At 42.9% G+C, this 18,949-nt stretch overlaps 1 long non-coding RNA gene across 2 annotated transcripts in view; it reads right to left on the reverse strand.

Moving 5' to 3' along the window:
* Window positions 1-1,200: 1,200 nt before the first annotated feature.
* LOC139438868 (uncharacterized) overlaps window positions 1,201-18,949 on the reverse strand; it is a 51,742-nt gene continuing 33,993 nt past the window's right edge. Inside the window, exons 3-4 of one of the 2 annotated variants that reach the window (XR_011648599.1) lie at window positions 11,868-14,805; window positions 1,201-9,128 (exon numbers count right to left, since the gene is read on the reverse strand). This is a non-coding gene — a long non-coding RNA (uncharacterized lncRNA). Of the gene's footprint in view, window positions 14,806-18,949 lie in introns of both variants that reach the window. The other variant, XR_011648598.1, reaches the window with a different exon arrangement.

The following is an 18,949-nucleotide window of genomic DNA, read 5'->3' on the forward strand; positions in this document are numbered from 1 at the left end:
ATGAAGCAAGAAAGGGGAGTTGGGGACTGGCTATAACAGTAAATAGTGTGGCCAGGGCAGTTCTCGCTGAGAAGGTGACCTTTGCTCAAGGAACTGAAGGAGATGAGGGAGCAAGCTGTGTGGACACGGGAAGAATATGGTAGATGAGGGAAGAGCAGTGCAGAGGCACGGAAGCAAGAATCTGCCTGGTACGCTTGAGGAAGAGCAAGAAAGTGCAGCTGGAGAGAGGAGGCGAGGGGGAGAGTATCAGGATGAAAAGTGAGAGGTTCAGTGGGGTGGTGGTCAAATCATGAGGCCTCGTAGGTCCTTTTTACGTCTGGATGTGCCACCTGAAGTGTACCCCTATCTTTTGTTAGCAGCCTGAGAATTAAGCTCATTTCAAGAGTGGCAGAGCAGAGAGAAGGAAGGACCCTGAGTTCCTGATGACGTTGTTGAGTTCCTGAATCAACTGACCCTGACGTTCATTTCTTATTGTTTAAATCAATTGGAGTTAAAGTTTCCATTTCTTGCCCTCAGAAACAACCTAACAAAGATAATATCTCCCCAGAATCTAGTTATCCCTTCCTCCAAGCCGACTGACAACATGGATTATTCAGTACAATCTGGAGTGGGAGGTCCTGGGAATGATTTGGTGACTCAGTGATTTTCTGAAGGATCTGGGATCTCTCCATCCTTCTGCACAGCTCTCCTCAGATGGTTGGCTTTTTGTCTATGGTCTTGTTGCATCATGGTTACAGAATGACTGGCACAGCTCCAGACAACATATCTTTGCATGCCACAGCCAAAGTCAGGAAGCAGAGAGTGAGTTCTCGGGGTGCAAGAGAGCCGCATATCAATGTACCTGTTTTTGTTCATCAGGGAAGAAAAATATCTCTCAGAACCTTTTCTCCACTGCCCCTGCCCTTGCCCCTATCAGACCTTTCCTTATATCTCTTTGGTCAGAATGGAGTCACACTAGCAAACTCTAGCTGCAAGGGAAGCTAGAAAAGCAAGTTTATTCACCCCTTTTCAGCCTTTATAGTGGTTAGTATTAAATTTGGCTGTATAGGACAAAATGACAAATGACTGGTTTAAACAAACATAGTTCTCACATAAAATAAGCTGGGGGTGGGGGCAAGGTATACAACCCATGGGTAGTATTGGCAGGTTCATGAAATTGCTATGGACCCAGATTCTTTCCAGATCTCTGCTCCCACTTTCTAAGGGTGCATCCAATGTTGTCAAGTCCAAGATGAGCTCTAGCCATTAGCTGGAATAAGCAAGGGTGGAGGAGCACACGCATCCCTTTTATGGACATTCCAGCAGTTCTACAGGGAACTGCTTATATCTAATTGGCATGTTCTTACCTGCAAAGGAGGCTGGGAAATGTAGTCTTTTTTTCAGGGAGGCCGTGTGCCAGAATAAAAATCAGGATTCTGTTTCTCAGGAAGAAGAGTTGTATCTGAAGTCGAGTGTCCCAGAAGCAGAGTTGAAGATTGTGTACAAGAGATTTATGAAGGAAGTGCTCCCAGGAGAGACAAGGACCAGGAGGGGATAGCCAAGCAAGGATCTCAGACTAAGTTGCACAGAATGTAGCTTCAGTGTGATCCCATTGGGGAGTTCTGGAGTGTACATTATGCCTCACAGTCGTCCCCACCTGAAGCAAGGGAGCTGGGCTCTATATTCCTATACCTGTGTAAGCTGAGTGTGGAAGCCCATATTGGCTAAGAGTTTCCTGTGTGTGTGTGTGTATGTGTGTGTGTGGACCTCAGGTACTTAAGGCTCTCTCTCTGTGGGTGCAAAAGGGCTCCAGTAGTACCAGGACAGCCCTCCTGAGCAGAGTCACAGGTACATAGGTAAGAAGCAAAAGCATACCAAGTGGGAGAAGCAAATCCAGGAAAAGGAACCCAGGGCGGTGGACTTGGCCCAGTGGTTAGGGCGTCCGTCTACCACATGGGAGGTCCCTGGTTCAAACCCCGGGCCTCCTTGACCCGTGTGCAGCTGGCCCATGCGCAGTGCTGATGCGCACAAGGAGTGCCCTGCCAGGCGGGGGTGTCCCTGCGTAGGGGAGCCCCACACACAAGGAATGCGCCCCGTAAGGAGAGCCGCCCAGCGCGAAAGAAAGTGCAGCCTGCCCAGGAATGGCGCTGCACACACGGAGAGCTGACACAACAAGAAGAAACACAGATTCCCGTGCAGCTGACGACAACAGAAGCGGACAAAAGAAGCAGCAAATAGACACAGAGAACAGACAACCGGGGTGGGGGTGGGGGAGAGAAATAAAAATAAAAAAAAGGAAAGGAACTCAAGGATCAGGGCAGAGCTTCAACAAGGTCCCTACAGGGAGAATGGATCGTGGGAGGCAAGGGGCAATCTCTTGTCACTGAGCAAGGATGGAGAGGGGTGGGGGAATGGTAGCCAACAAGCAGTGTCTATGCTGTGAGATGAGGAGAATCTTGGAAAGTCACAAAGACAGAAGAAGATAGACACACAGAAAAGACAAAAGGAAGAAGTGCTGTTATGTAGACTAGGGCCTGTTCCAAGCTTAGTTTTTTTTTTTTTAATTAATTATAGACTTTATTTTTTAGAGTGGAAAGTACAGAGAGTTCCCTCTCCCCCATCCACAAGTTTCCCCTATTATTAACATTTGGCATTCGTGTGGTACATTTGTTACATTTGATGAACCAATATTGATACATTATTAACTCAAGTCCACAGTTTACACTAGGGCTCACTCTTTGTGTTGTACAGTTCTTTGGGTCTGAGAAGTGCATTGTGTCAAGTATCTACCATTATAGTATCATATGGAACAGTTTACTGCCTAAAAATGCCCTGTGCTCCACCTATTCATCTCTCCCCTTTATCCCTGTCCCCTGAAACCCCGCCCCGATCTTTTTAGTGTCTTTATAGTTTTGCCTTTGTCTTTGTAGAATATCATGAAGTATGGAATCTATGGAATTTTTTGGAATCACAGAATATGTGCCTTTTAAGACTGACTTCTTTCTCTTAGCAAAATGCACTTAAGGTTCCTCCATGCCTTTTCATGTTTTGATAGCTCATTTCTTTTTACTGCTGAATAATATTCCATTGTAACACAGTTTGTTTATCCAATAACCTATTGAAGGATATCTTGGTTGCTTCTAATTTTTGCCAATTATGAATAAATGAGTACTTTTTTCTTTTCTTTTCTTATAAAGTGGGTATTAATATTAGTGTGTGGGTTTTTGTGTGGACATCAGCTTTTAACTCATTTGGGTAAATACTTAGGAATGCAATTACAGGATTACATGGTAAGCTTATGTTTAGTTTGGTAAGAAACTGCCAGTCTCCCCAAAGGGCAGTACCATTGCACATTCCTGCCAGCAGGGAGCGAGAGTTCTTGTTGCTCCTCATCCTTGCCAGCATTTGGTGGTGTCATTGTTTTTGATTTTAGCCATTCTAATAAGTGTGTGGCAGCATCTCATCATAATTTCCAATTCCCTAATGACATATGGTGTTGCACATCTTTTCATATGCTTATTTGCTATCTGTGTATCATCTTTGGTGAGGTGTCTGTTCAGAACTTTTGCCCACTTTTTAATTGAATTGTTTATTTTCTTTTTGTTGAGTTTGAAAAGTTATTTGTATATTTTGGATAAAAGTCCTTAATCGCATATGTATTTTGTGAACATTTTCTCCCAGTCTGTGACTTACATTTTCACCATCTTAATTATGTCTTTCATAGAGCAGAAGCTTTTTTATTTGAATGAAAACAACTTATTAATTTTTTCCTTCACGGATCATGCTTTTGGTGTTGTAGCTAATACCTCATTTCTAAACCTAGATTTAGCACCTATGCTATCTTCTAGAAGTTTCATAGCTTTGCATTTTACATTTAGATCTATGCTTCATTTTGAGTTAATTTTTTTTTAAAGTATAAATTCAGTGTTGTGATGGTTTGAAGCTGTATGTACCCCAGAAATGTATGCTTTTAAGGTTAATCTGTTCTGTAGGTGTGAACCCATTGTATGTAGGACCTTGTGGTGAGTAGGATCTTAAGTTAAAATGTGACCCCCTTCATTTAGGGTGGGTCTTAATCCTCTTACAGGGGTCCTTTATAAGAGAATGAAATTAGGATAGAGAAAGGCCAGAAAAGCAAGAAGCTGAGTGCAATACAACCTGGAGGAGAAGGGAGAGACCATGTGCCTGGCCATGTGACAGAGGAGTCCATGATAGCCAGCAGCTAGTCCTCGCTCCTCAGGGAGAAAGCATCTCCTGATGGTGCCTTGATCTGGATATTTCTCTGCCTTAAAACTGATCTTGGGGAGCTGATGTGGCTCAAGCAGTTGGGCATCTGCCTCCCACCTGGGAGGTCCCAGGTTCAGTTTTTCGTACCTCCTAAGAAGGCAAACAATGAGCAGACAACGAGGAAACATTGAGCAAAGAACAAAAACAAGCAGACAACAAGCAGACGACTAGATAATGAGCAAAAAACCAAAAAGGGCAAGGAGCAGATGTAGCTCAAGCAGTTGAGTGCCCCGCCTCCCACATGGGTGGTCCCAGGTTGGTTCCCAGTGCCTCCTGAAGAAAAAGAAAGCAAGCAGACAACGAGCAAAAAGCCCAAAACAAACTAATAAAAAACTGAGCAGACAACAAGCACAGACAATGAGCAAAAACAGTGAGCAAAGAGATGAGGGAGCTGTCTTGAAGGGGGTAAAAAACAAAGACAAAAAAAACTCCTATAATCTCATAAACTAATAAATTCCCACTGTTAAAATTAAAATCTAACTTACTTCATAGTATCCGCTTTGAGCAGCATTAGCAAACTTGAACAAGTGTCTAGATTTCATTTTTTGTATGTGAATGATCAGTTGTTCTAGTACCATTTTTTGAGAAGACTATCGTTTCTTCTTTGTTCTTTTGTCAAAATTATTTGACTGTATTTGTGTGTGTCTATTCCACATTCTCTATTCTATCCCGTTTCTTTATTTGTCTATTATTTCACCAATAACACACTGTTTGGAAATTTGTGGCTTTATGGTAAGTTCTGAAGTCTGGTAGTGTCAGTCCTCCAGCCTGTTTTTCTACTTCAGTATTGTGTTAAATACTCTGGACTTTTTGCCTTTCAATGTAAACTTAAGAAAAAAAATTATTAGAGAATTTGTGGGTTTATAGAACAATCATGCCTAAAATACAAGATTCCCATATACCACCTTATTATTAAATAATTAACCCCTTGCATTATTGTGGCGCTTTTGTTACGATTGGTGAAAGAACATTTTCGTAACTGTACAATTAACTATAGTCCATGGTTTACATTAGGGCTCTGTGTGCCTATGGGGGGTGTGTGTGTGTCAGTGCCAGTCTATCAAGGGGAAACCTAAGAGACTGAGCTGAGAACTTCTTCAGGTTCACCCTCCCAGAGTTTGTCCTGAGGGCAGAGAAGTTGACTGTAGATAGCTGGGAGAGTGTGAGAAACATTTAGGTTGAAAGGACCTGGAGCACAGGACTACCTGCATTAAGTCAGGCAAGAGAGCATCCAGGATGGGGAGACATTCTGTTTCAAAGCATGCAGAGGTGCATTCCCTTGAACTCTTATGAGCTGTAAAGGGGGAATGCCTATGACTTCTGGAAGGCACAAGCCCTGGAAAAGCAACAGGCTTCCTGGCTCCACGCAGGCTCCGAAAAGACAGAGAGTTCCCTGAACTTCCTATCTGCCTCTGGCTGATCTTCTTGATAGGAGGCCTAAGCTTTGAAGGACTCCGTCAGGCAAAGGAGATCCAATTTACAAAGACAGTGAAAGGTTCTTTGTGCTTTGGTTTGTTTTGTTTAGCTCCTGGTATTTAAGAAAATCTCTGCTATATCACTAGCTGGACACAAACATAAGGAATTGCAGCTCAGGGATTACATCCCAGAGTTAACACTTTAAAATATTAAAACATACAGTGTGCAAGAAAAGATTAAAGACAAACAAAGAAACAGGAAATTATGGCCCATCCAGAGGAACAAGATAAAAATCCAGAAGCCATCAACTAAGAGGACCGGATTTTGGACTAACCGAATGCAGACTGGAAGTTAATGATCCTCCGTATGCTCAAGAAACCCTGGAGCTAGCCTGTCCGCATGGGGAGTGGAGCCAGCCCACCATGGAGCTCTGGAGGCAGCCTCCAGCTTTCCGTCTCCTGGGCAGAGCCACACTGAGGGCACCTGCTGCCGGCCTGGCCTCCTTCCAATCCTGAGAGCTCTGCAGGCCCTCCTGGAGCCTCCGCTTCTCAAGTGCAGACTGCTCGCTCTGAGCAGGGAGACCAGGCATTAGAACTGGAAACGAGGCACTGGGTGTGATTTCATGGCCTCATAGGTGCCAGCCTCCCATAAAGCACCGTGTCCCTGCTGTCCTCCCAAAGTGACGGCACCGTGCACCAATAGTGCTGGTAGCTTGAGAGGACAGAAACCCCGAAGGCCGAGGGAGTGCTCGGCCTTTCGTGCCTAGTTTCCTGGTCTCTTCCCAAGCCTGGGTCACTGGTCCAACTCTGGCAAGTGCCCAGGGGTGGCACAGGCCACAAAAGATTTCCTTCAATAAGAGGAGCTTCTGGAAGAGGTGCCGAAATGAATGTGTTGTATGGTTGCAAGGCACCATGGGTGCAAAAGTGGTTCCTATGCCCCAAAGCCAAAGTGGTCCTTTATGCTGAGAGTTCCTCCAAACTCAAACTGGGCCAAGATCTACTAGGAGATGCCACCAGTGGGCCCAAGACCATCCACTAACTGGCGTTGGAGCACTTCCTCACCTTCCTGCCCAAGTCAAGCCTGGTCCAGCCCAGTAGGAAAGTCAAGGAGACCTTGGTTATCATGAAGGACGTGGGTGGGCTCAAGCCTTCAGAACAGAGTGCAACCTCATCCTTTAGTGACGCTTCTACCCGGAGAAGGAGTCCAGCAGGGACAGGAGACAACATTGCTGTATTTGGAAGCCGAGCCTGAGGAGCTGGTGGTCTTGGGGATTTGTGTGTATTTCACTTCCAGGAGGAAGGCGTGAGCCTGGATCCTTCTCAACAGCCCACCTCAGTGAATGAAGAAGAAGAAGGTGATGCTGGGGAGATGATGTTACTAGTGGAGTTACTACAGAGGAAGACATCAGTGAAAAAATATTTACTTTAGTAATGATTGGCAGTGGAAAGAAAGCTAGAGAATAATCTAGCTGACTACCATAGTGAAACCAGAGGTGGATGAGGATTGTGTTAATAATACAAACACAAGAATATTAATGTGTGAACTAGAACAAATGCATTTCACTATTACAAGGTGGTAAGAATATGGTAATGCATGGGAAAATACAATTAATGTAACTGATGGACTACAGTTAATAGCAATATTTTAATATTCTTGCATCAGTGTCAATGAAGGTATTATATCAACACCAAGGGTCAATAAGAAGGGGGTTTGGGATTTTTTCTTTTCAACTAAAGAAAATGTTCAAAAATTTACTGAGATGATGACTGTAAAACCTTATGATGAAAGTGAGCCCCTGAGTGCACACTTTGAATAGACTGTACAAGGCATGGGACTCCATAACACAGTGAACCATGTGGTGGAAGATGGACTGTGGTTAACAGTACAAACATGAGAATGTTTTCTCAAGAACTATAACAGATGGACAATACTAATATACTAATACATGGCCTCAATAACAGAGGTTGTATGGAAAAACATACCAAATGTAAGCTATGGACCACAGTTGGTGGTAATATGATGTTCTTTCATAATCTGTAACACATGTTCCACAACAATGTAAGATGTTGGTGAGGAGTGATGTACGGGAATTATGAACATTATGCATGAATGTTTTGTAAGCTTACAACTTCTTTAATAAAAATTAAAAATAAAAATACAAAAAAGTAAAAAAAAAATGCTCAGGGAGTTAAAGGGGGAAATACAGAGAAACAGCTAAAGGATATGAGGAAAACAACGAATGAACAAAATGGGCATCTCTTTGAGATTCTCAACAGACACTAACCAGAAAAACTGACATTGAAGAGCACAATAACTGAAGTGAAAAATTCCTTTAAGGAATTTTTTGAAACCTTCCTTAGAGGTTTCAACATCAGATTGCAGGTGGCAGAAGAAAGAATTGTCTTGAAGACAAGACAATTGAAATGATCCAGGTGTGGAACAGAAAAAGAAAAGAATAAACAGAACCTAAGAGACCCGTGGGACACCATCAAGCATACCAATATACACATTATGGGAGTTCCAAAAGGAGAAGGAGGAGAGAAGAGGGCAGAAGGAATATTCAAAGAAATAGTAGCAGAAAACCTCTCAAATTTAATGAAAGACATGAAGATGTACTTTCAAGAAGCCCAACAAAACTCAAACAGGATAAACTCAAAGAGAACCATGCTCAGACACATTGTAATCAAATTGTCCGGTGCAAAGACTCCTTCCTTCAAGAAAGTAGGAAAGTCTTTAGTTTGCAGATTCTGACCTCCATGGAGAAGTAGATGTACCCCCCCATAAGAGTGTCACAATATGATGTGCTTCCTATCAAACCATGAAGTTTGAGTGAAGCTCTTCCTGGGGACAATGTGGGCTTCAGTGTCAAGAACATGTCTGTAAAAGAGGTTCATCAGGGCAAGGTGGCTGGGGATGGCAAACGTGGCCCAGAGTGGAAGCAGCTGGTTGCACTGCTCAGGTGGTTGTCCTCAGCCTTCCAGGTGAGCTCAGGGCTGGCGGTGCCCCTGTGCTGGATCGCCACACTGCTCACATTGCTTGAAAGTTTGTTGAGCTTTAGGAGAAGATTGCTGTTCTGGTAAGAAGCTCAAAGGTGGCCCCAAATTCGTGAAATCTGGTGATGCTGCCAGTTGACATGGCAACTCAAACTTCATGGTGCCTTTCAACAGACTTTACTTCAGTTGTAAGGCTGACTGGAGCAAAGATGATCGTTGTGCCCGGCCACAGTGACAGTACCAACACCACCAGTTCTATATGCATCCTGGAGGGGCAGATGCAAGGCCTTGTTATTTGGATGAACTGGTGGCAGGATGCAGTCCAGAGCTTCAAGCAGTGTGGTTCCACTGACACTGCCGTCCCCACAGGTGACTTTCCATCCCTTGGAGCTGGAGACACCAGCTTCATATCCACCAGCAGCAGCAGCAGGACAGAGCAGTCACCCTGTGTGCCTGCAATCATGGTTTTAATTAAGTCTCTGTGTCCTGGGGCATCAGTGATGGTCGCATAATACTGATGGTCTCAAATTCCCATGGGGAGAAATCAGCGGGGATACCCTGCTCAGCTCACATTCAGCTTTCAGTTTATCCAAGACCCAGGCCTACCAGAAGGATCCCCTTCTCATCTCAGCAGCCTCCTTCTCAAAAATTTTTGATGTTTCTTTTGTAGATCCTACCACATTTGTAGATCAGGCCAGTAGCCTTGGACTTGCCCGAATCTACATGTCCAATGATGACAACCCTGATAGGAGTCTTTTCCTTTGCCATTTTGGCTTAAGGTATAGCCATGGTTTTCATGACACCTGTGTTCCTGGCAGAAAACCAGGTGCAAAAAAGGTTCTCTAGACTTTTTAGTTGTAAGAACTAAATCATAAAATTGTAGTGAATGAACAAATAAATAAACTTAATAAAACCAACTTTATTATTTAAGCCAATTTGAGTGTGATTTTGTTACACCACTTGAAAAATTCTTAATGGATTGCTGAGATAAGTATTGTTGTCAGGAACCAGAGACATTAGGCTGCCCTGTGGGGGGTCTGCTTGTGCCAGGGGCTGGGGGAAGCAAACACAGCCTGGGAAAACCACATTCACCTCCTTCCTCCAGACATCCATATCAAGATATTCCACCAACTTGGGACTGAACTAGCTAGAGAAGAGACCCTCTCCTTCCTTGACAGCTACCAGCCATGACTGTAGCAGCCTCACCAACTATGGGGCCAGGCTTAGAGGTATCATACAAGGCCTTATTATGAGATAGTTTAGGTTTTTAAAGAAACCAAACAAAAAAATTCAGTAGTTTAATTGAGATGACTGTTGTTTGACTGAAATGAAACAATCAAATGTTTGAAATCAGATATATGTGAGAGCATGACAAATTGTGAATAAACTGATGTGGTGGTTGGGATGGGCTAGGTTATGCTGCAATAACAAACAACTCTTAAATCTCAAGGCTTAAAATAACAAAGGTTTATTTGTGGCTCTCACTACAGCTCTTATCATGGGTTGACTAGGAGCTTTGCTCGCATTGGATCGGGCTGATGGAACAGGCCCACCTAGAGTGTTGCTCATTGCTATGGTGGAGGAAAAAAGACTGCAGGGTGAATTATGCTCAGGCTCTTAAAGTTCCTGTCCAAAGGTGATGCATATCACTTCCCTCACCTTTCATTTGCCAACGCATGCCACATAGGCAAGAATAACTGCTTCAGGGGGTGGGAAGGTACAGTATCATTAGTTCCCAGGTGGAGAACTGAAAATATTTGGAACAGCACAAATGCCTACCACAGCAGTGATTACCTGGTGAGCCCCAACCTTGTCAAGAGCAGAGCCTTTTGGATGCTTTGTTAAAATTGGGTTATAACAGTGGTGGTAATTAAGCAAAACTTTTTGATACATCTTATCTCTATAATTGGAGCCCAAAACTCTAATAAGATCTATTTTTGCAAATATACTATATCTTGCTGTGATACAATTTTTAAATATTTATAACTTAATTGTAGGCCTTTCGGGGCTTTCTTAATTCATCTTATACCCTAAACTCTCTCTGAACATATTAGTCTACTATAGAATCCAGTCGACCAATTTAACAGTTTACTGGTTTCAATACCCTTTTGTGATATATGTTAGGAAACCACAGACTGGCACCAATACTGAATATTTCCCTGCTATATGGCATTGATCTAGGATAGTGGTTCTCAAATTTGAAGATGTCTCAGAATCCTCTGGAGAGCTTGTTGAACACAGATTGCCAGGCCCCACCCCCAGAGGTTCTGATTCAGTAGGTCCACAATGGGCCTGAGAGTTTGCATTTCTAACAAGTCCCCAGGTGTGATGGTTTGAAGCTGTACACACCCCAGAAAGATATGTTCTTAAAGTTAATCCACTCCTGTGGGTGTGGACACACTGTAAGTAGGGATTTTTCAGTGAGTAGGATCTTAAATTAAGATGTGATCCACCTCATTCAGAGCAGGTCTTAATCCTTTTACTGGAGTCCTTTATAAGAGAGTGAAATTCAGACAAAGAGAGAGAAACAAGGAGCTGAAAACAATGAACATCATGGAAGAGAAGGACTAGACCAGGAGATGCTGCCACGTGTCTTGCCATGTGACAGAGGAGTCCAGGATCACCAGCAGCCTGTCTTTGGGGAGAAAGCATCACCTTGCAGTGTCTTGGTTTGGACATTTTTCTCAGCCTCAAAACTGTAAGCTTGTAAGCAAATTAATTCCCACTGTTAAAATTCAACCCATTTTGTGGTATCTACTTTGGAGCAGCTGTAGCAAACTATAGCAGGTAAGGCTGACATGGCTGGTCCAGGGACCCGACTTTAAGAACCACAGTTTAGGAACTTGCAGTTAGATTGATGGGAAAACTGTCCTTGTGTTCTTCCTCGCCTAGGAGAGCCTGAGTGGGAGGTGCCAGAGGCCACTGGTTAAGGTAGGTGCATCCATTTGTTCCTCCCAGGCGCGGAAAGCCTGCGAGCAAGGGAGTCAGAAGTGTGGACGAGAGACTGTCTAACCAGGACTGGCTCGTCTGCATTTCTTAATCACTACACAAACCATATAATGCCACCCACTCTGCACTGGACCTGCTTCCTCTTGGCCCACACTTCAGTAATTTTGTTTTTGTTTTTGTAACAAGGGGTCCTGATGGAACATTATTTTTTACCGGTTTTGCCAATTCCAGGAAAGTACTTACCCAGTCCTTTTTCCATTTCCAACAGCGCGGCTCCTCAAAAACAAACAGTTCCTGGGCCTGCGTTAACGGTGTCCACTCTGCTTGGGGGGTCATGAGCTCCTCGCCAGGGCACAGCACCATGGCTGGTACCCACTTCTCTTCTCAACGTCCATGCCCTCCTCAGGCTGACCAGGACTGGCTGGTTTTAGGATAGCACCTGTCCCAAGGAACAGCGAAGGCTGGGGAGGGGACGGGTGTACGTCTCCAGAGAAGGTTGCTGAGGGAGACACTGCTCGCTGCCTCCCCAGTATCCTCCCTTTCTTCCTTACTACCTGAACCCTAATGTTCAGGTGATGATGTGCCCAGCTAAATACTCATGCCAGCGCCCTCACAGCTGGGGCGGCTGTGTGACCTGATGCTGGCTGGTGATATTCAAGAAGTTTCTGTGTGCAGCTTCTGGGAAAGGCTTTGTTTCCCCCCCACCCCCCTCCCACTCCATGGAGGGAGGAGGAACCCTCTTGTTTTTTAAATTAAACAAAAATAAAATAAACTACATAGGAATAATTTTGAAGTCCAAAGAGACACCGACTTTGTTTTAAGGCTGCAGTAGTTCATACAGCATCTCCTTGCTGCCTTCTCCAGCCTTCTCTGTGGCCCCTAATGATACGTTCAGAAGCCTGTTAGCTAGCACAGGGGTTTCTGAACACTTTTCCATTGGTTCTTTGCCTGCTCATTTCCTGCCATGTCTGCAGCCTCCAGTATAACATTTAAGACTTTTTCCCCCCCAAGGTCGGGAAAAGACCTTCACTTGCCACTAAATCGATGGGAACCATGTTGCCACTGCATTGCCCATTTTCAAAGCAAGAGGGAGCTGACACCCCAGATGGCCTTGCCACATGGTTTCTGTGGCCAGGGGAGTCGTTCTGGCGGTGCATATTCCTCACATCATGTCTGCCTTGGACAAATTAAAATGCAAAATGTTTAACTTAATCATTCTATCACCGGGCAACATGCTCAATTCTGTACTTACATTTCTGAAAAAAAAAAAAAAAGGTAAGAAAAAAGAAAAGGCTCAACTTAGTCATGTGTTCTACATTTAAAAATTTAAGCATTTTGCTGACCAGGCATAACAGCTAATGGACAGTATTAGGCAGATTCATAAACAAGTACTAACAGCCCTCCCAACCACCCAACTGTACCTAAATGCTAGTTGAAAATAACATCCCTTACCCACCCATCCTCTTATCTGCATTGGCTTTAGGGAAAAAGGAAAATGCAAGAAAGAAAACTTGCCATCCTAAAAACAACAATCCCCCTTTCAAATATTAGATATTTCCAACAGACACTTAGATTGCCCCTAAAAGGACATTTATGTGCAGACATTCAAAATTTAGATAAAATCTTTTTCTCTTCAAGAGAAGAAGAGACCTAAAGGTCTTTATTTGCAGTTAAGTCCTCAAATAGGTCAGATTAACCAGTAGTTTCGTAACACTGAACAGCATGACAATGCTGTGCATAATTCTTCTCGGTGGGGGGAATGCCAGGTTGGTAGGTCCTACTTGGATTTATGACCACATTTCCCTGAGTATAGGAATATTTGGTTTCAAAGTTTCTCTTTCAAAGTCAATCAAACATTTCCCCTGGGATTTATGAAAAGCGTTTTCTTCTAGAGGTAGCTCCCTGCTCCTATTCACTCTCCAGTGAGTTAATACTGTTCTTTTTAGAGACCTGCCAGATGCTAACATGAGGTATATGACTTCTTCCAAAAGTGAGGTAGAAACACTGGTGGAGTGGTGAAACCAGAGAAGTCCTGGCTCTGGTATCATCACACCCAAGTACAAGAGTTTGACTTTTCTTCAGCCCCAGACTGTTGGAAACTAAGTAAGAATGATGTTTTAATACATACTTTTTTGGCACCATTAGAATCTTTTTTTTAAAAAACAAAAACAAAACCAGAAAACCAAGCCCATAACTTTGGCATCTTTCACTAGCTACCAGATCACAGCAATCTTAGATCCTTCCAAAGAGGAAGACAACACATTTACACACAGAGTTCTACAGTGTTCCACGGCTCCAAGTTCAAAGACTTTCCTCTGCAAATAATTAAGCTTGGACTTAACCAGAATAGAATCTCAAGCCATTTTTCTACAAGTCCATCAACAAGTGCCTTATTCTGGCAACTTTTTTGGCCCAACACATAATTTAGGTTCTGTCTATGGTCCCCTGATGTTTCCCCAAATAAATTAGTCTTAACAGGGCACGAGCTGAGGAGTTAGGGCACTTGGGGTCCTGCCTGGGCCTCAGGGCTCCAGCCAGCTCACCTGCTGTCCGCGAGCCTCACCAGAGGACAGGTTCTGAGGCAGCTCTGCCTCTCCTGACCAAACTCATGGTTTTCTTAAAAAAAGAAACACTTTTGAAATGATAAGTCTGTGTCAACCAAAGGTGGTTTAGTTACTTAGATTCCTTTAGCCATCTCAACACCCAAACCTAAATAGCCAAATCCAATTGTCATCTCTAAACATAAGCTGACATCACCCCACCCCCACCCAACCAGCTCAGAACTATATGGGGATTATTATATAAAAGTCATATCTACTGACTAGAAACATGTCAACCTCCTCCCTCCTGCACCCAGGACCTGGGAAAGGTTTGTAAGAGGGGTATGGCTTGGCTGGGGCACTCGCAGTGTCCGTTGCCCTTCACCCTCCCCTTTTTTCCTTCCTGGAATACAGACACAAGGCTTGGAGGTACAGCAACCACTTTGAGGTTGTGAAGTCAGAAGCTAACCACTGGGAAATTGGAACAGGAAGAGAAAAGGGGCTTGCCTCTTTATTGACTCCACGAACAACTATGGAACTTCAGGCTTCCTCTCATGTGACGGAAACAAACCCCTACCTATGCAAGGTCTCCGTCAGGATTCCAGGAACTTGCAAGGGCTCTGCCCCAGGCACCGGGGAGCCTGGCAAATGAAAAGAAATGATTGGGGGACCATGTGGGAGTGCTCCCGGCCACTGATGATGATGAGAATACACACAGTCACAGCAATGTTAATAAACATTTCCTGAGCATTTACCCCAGCTCAGGCTGAGCCCTCAACGGGACATTTTACAAATGAGGAAACTGAAGTTTATCGGTCTAAATTATAACGCTGCCTCTGTAATAGGTGGATGTGGGAGCACATTTAGAGGGGTCCTTTGGTCTATTTGTCTATCTGGACCAATACCTGGTAGTATGTTCTTTTATCATCTCTAGCTTTCATAGTAAGTCGAACTCCCCTTCCCTTCCTCATCCCCACTCTTTTCCTCCTGCTTCTTCTTTTCCAATTTTTTTTCTTAGCTGTTTTTTTCTTTTCTTTTTGTTTTTCACTATTAATTTGAGGATGAGCTTGACAAGTTCTTTGGGAAAAAAACCCTCAAGATTTCAACTGCAATTGCATTGCATTTATCAAAATGGAAAAAAAGTGAAATATTTGAAATGGTAAGACCTACCATCTGTGACTGGGGTAAAATCACCACTTTTTAAATGTTTTCTTCCATGTCCTTCTTTAGAGTTTTATAATTTTCTCTAGGTCTTGTACTGCTTTTGTTAGATTTCTTCCTAGTTAGGTCCTGGTGATTTAGTTTTGTATTAAGAGTGGAATATTTTGTTCCATTACATTTTTTGTTAGTTAATTCTGGTCTAAGTATTTTTGTTTGTTGAGTACATGGTTAAATTACCCTTATAAATAAGACTTTTGAAGACGCTCCTTCAGATGCCGGTGTGGCCCAGGATGGGTCTTAATCCTCTTACTGAAGGCCCTATACGGAAGGGCATAGAGAAGGCAGCCACAGAGGGAGATCTAGAGGTTGAAAGTCAATGGCGTCTAGAAGAGAAGGGACACACCAGGAGAAGCTGCCTGTGACTGCCATGTGAGAGAGGAGCCTGGACCAAGGGCCACTGACAGTGAACCTCAGCCACCAGCCTTGGGAGGAAAGCATCACCTTGACAAGCTTCTCCTGGCCCCAGAACTGTAAGCCAATACATTCTCATTGTTTAAGTCAAGCCATTACTCAGTATTTGCTTCAGCAATGAGAAAACCAAAACAGGTCCTAATTCTTTTTTGGTATCCCTCCTTTCTGAGACTGCAGAGCTTTTTTGGGTCCCAGACTAACTCTGAGTTTAAGTTTAGTTTTCTTGTGTTAGGATTCCTGTGCTTTGGAGATAATGGAAATGTGAATCCTGTTCCTGTGAATGGAGTAGGCTTGGGGGTTCGATTTCATGGGAAAAGCTTACTCTTTTTTAAAGAAAATTTGAAGTATATCACTCATATATGAACATACATAAGCAATAAGGGTATAATAAAAGTTGTGAACTTATAAAATAAACATGCATAACATCATACAGGGCTCCCATACAACCCACCACCAATGCCTCACATTGTTGTGAGACTTTTGTTACAAATTATGAAGGAATATCATCAAAATCTTACCACTAATTATAGTCCAGATCTTAGATTTGGTGCATTTTTCCCCAAACCCACCCTATTATTATTTTAAAAAAAATATTTTTATTACAGAAGTTGTGAATTTACAAAACAATCATGCACATGTGTAGAATTCCCATACCGCGCCCCTTCATCTATACACCACACTGTGGTGGAATATTTGTCACAGATTATGAGATAATATCGTCAGACTATTACCACCAACCATGGTCCATAGTGTACATTTGGCACACTTTTTCCATACTCCCCTATTATCAACACAGTACATGTTTGGCATAGGTGCATGAATATTACAGTACTGCTGTTAACCACAGTCCATAGGTTACACCAATTGTATTTTTCGTTGCTTCTTGACATTCCCACCACCCTGCAATAGTGATGTACAGCCGCTCTAGCTCACAGAAGGCCAGTCTTTCATGTGTATCTTCAACCACAATCCTCATCCACCTCTGGGGTGACAGTGTTAGTCCCTAGACTATTTTCTAGCTTTCTTTCAATTGACATTTACATCCCTGGACTACCCTTTCCATCCACATTCTCATTTATAAACAAGATGCCACTCACTATAATGTGTTAGCATTTTCACACTTTTACAGTGAAGTTAATAAAACTTCTAGTACATTAAGCATCGACAGTCCTTCTCAGCCCTCCTCTTGTCTCCTAATAACCTATACTCTAGATCTTAACTCCATAAAAGCTTACTCTTTTTTTTATCCACAGCGCCAGACAGATGACAAACTTCCTTGGCATCCACAGAACGGGGAAAACGTGGATTTATGTGTACAGTGTTTCTAACCTGCTTTTCATGGGGGAACATTGCAGAGAATTCCAAACTGTGCTGAGTTTATTAGAAACTTTAAAGTGAGCCTAGGTTTTCACTGACATGGTTAAACTAGCACCTATTTCCAACACAGCTTTTGAACTTGATATAGAGATTATTTCTTCTGTTGTTCGCTTTATTCTCTATTCCTTATGTCTATTTTGACTTTGAAGTGTAAAGCAATTTGATTACCTTGAGACAATACTTCTTGAAGATGTATATATATGTATATATATATAATAGTTCTTTCTCAATTTGATGCAATTCTGGGAATGTTTCTTCTTCACTGACAGTGTGGGTAGAATGGGCAGGACATACTTAGATAACCTTACAACTGCATAACAAGGATGAAGAAGGACAGGTGAGTCCTAAGCTGCAAAGGAGGGCTGATTAATGGAATAAGTTGACGAATGACCAGAACTATAGGTTCTGTTCCACAAAGGGCTGTGCAATTGAGAGAACATGAGCTTTGGGGTTAGACCAGGTTTGAAGTAGCCTCCTGCTGCTTACCGATGATGCCCCCCTGGACATGTTCCATAAGTAATCTCAGCCTCAGTTTCTCTGAGAAAAGACAGAGTAGAAAGGAAAACACATCTCAGGAGTCAGTGAAACCTCATCTCTAAGAAAAACAGGGCCCAGTAATGCTAAATTGGCAAGACCCTAATGACGCAAACCTTCTCCACACTAGTGCTTCTAGGCACGGACAAGCATGGTGGGAATGTTTTGCCTGTCACTCACTTTCTCATGTCTCCTGCCTGCCCCGAGTTTGGTCTGCCTAAGGACCCAGGGTCCCTTGGAGGAGCTCTGATTCCATGAATTGATTGGGGGAAAACTCAGGCTGTAGTTGGAGCAAAGCAAGAACAATTTCAAGGACTTTAAGGGAGGGCTGAAAGGACAGAGCAGGAGAGCTGGAGGGGTTCCCACCTGCCTTTGGCACTTTACTATCACAAAGAAAATGATAATTATAGTTAATTGGAGTAAGTTGAATTAATAGATGAAAGTTGAATTTGTAAAAAGTTTATAATAATTTAATAATAACCTTAATACAAGTTAATATAAACTGAAGAATAAGGAAGTCATATGAGAAAAAGAAGAGTCAATGCAATGATGTATATTTAGGTTTGTGTTATGTGATAAGTAGAAGAATGGTCATCAGGGTTTTTTTGAGGGCTTTTATTCTATTAGGAGGTGTCTACTTATGAAGAATGGAAGTATATTTGTTACCATCTGTGTGAGGAGAGAAAGGAGAAGGGCCCTTCTGGGTTCAGGTTCTGGCTCCTCTGAGGAGGTGGTGGCAGTGGAGGGCGCTCGGGACCTCACACATGAAGTGGTGTGTTTCGGGTAAGACCACTTTCCCTTTTGCTCTACCAGCCTGAGGGCAGTGGTGTGTTCCTACAGATGCCGAGCTTCAAAAACTCACCTCCCCTTTCTCTTCCTCCAGCTTTCCAGTACTTTAGTAACCAGTCTCTGTATTTAATTCCCTGTATCTGAAATAACCTCTAGTTTCTTGACTGGACACTTGAGTACTATAAAATACTACCCATTTTTATTTTTGTCCTGGGAGATTTGTATAATATGGGGAGGTATTGAAATTAGTAATCTGTACTACATTTTGGTATAACCTTAGGAGGCGTAACAAGTATAGAAATAATTAGGAAATGAATTAAACCCAACTGGGTTGATAGTTTGAATAGGCTTTGGGTTTTGTAGTCATTGTATTTGTGTATGAAGGGTTGAAAAATTAGTTGTACTTTATTTTTTATTGTGACTTAGATCACTCAAGGTAATTTAAGTGTATAA

Source organism: Dasypus novemcinctus, chromosome 4 (assembly GCF_030445035.2).
Source record: "Dasypus novemcinctus isolate mDasNov1 chromosome 4, mDasNov1.1.hap2, whole genome shotgun sequence".
NCBI classification, from domain to species: Eukaryota; Metazoa; Chordata; class Mammalia; order Cingulata; family Dasypodidae; genus Dasypus; species Dasypus novemcinctus.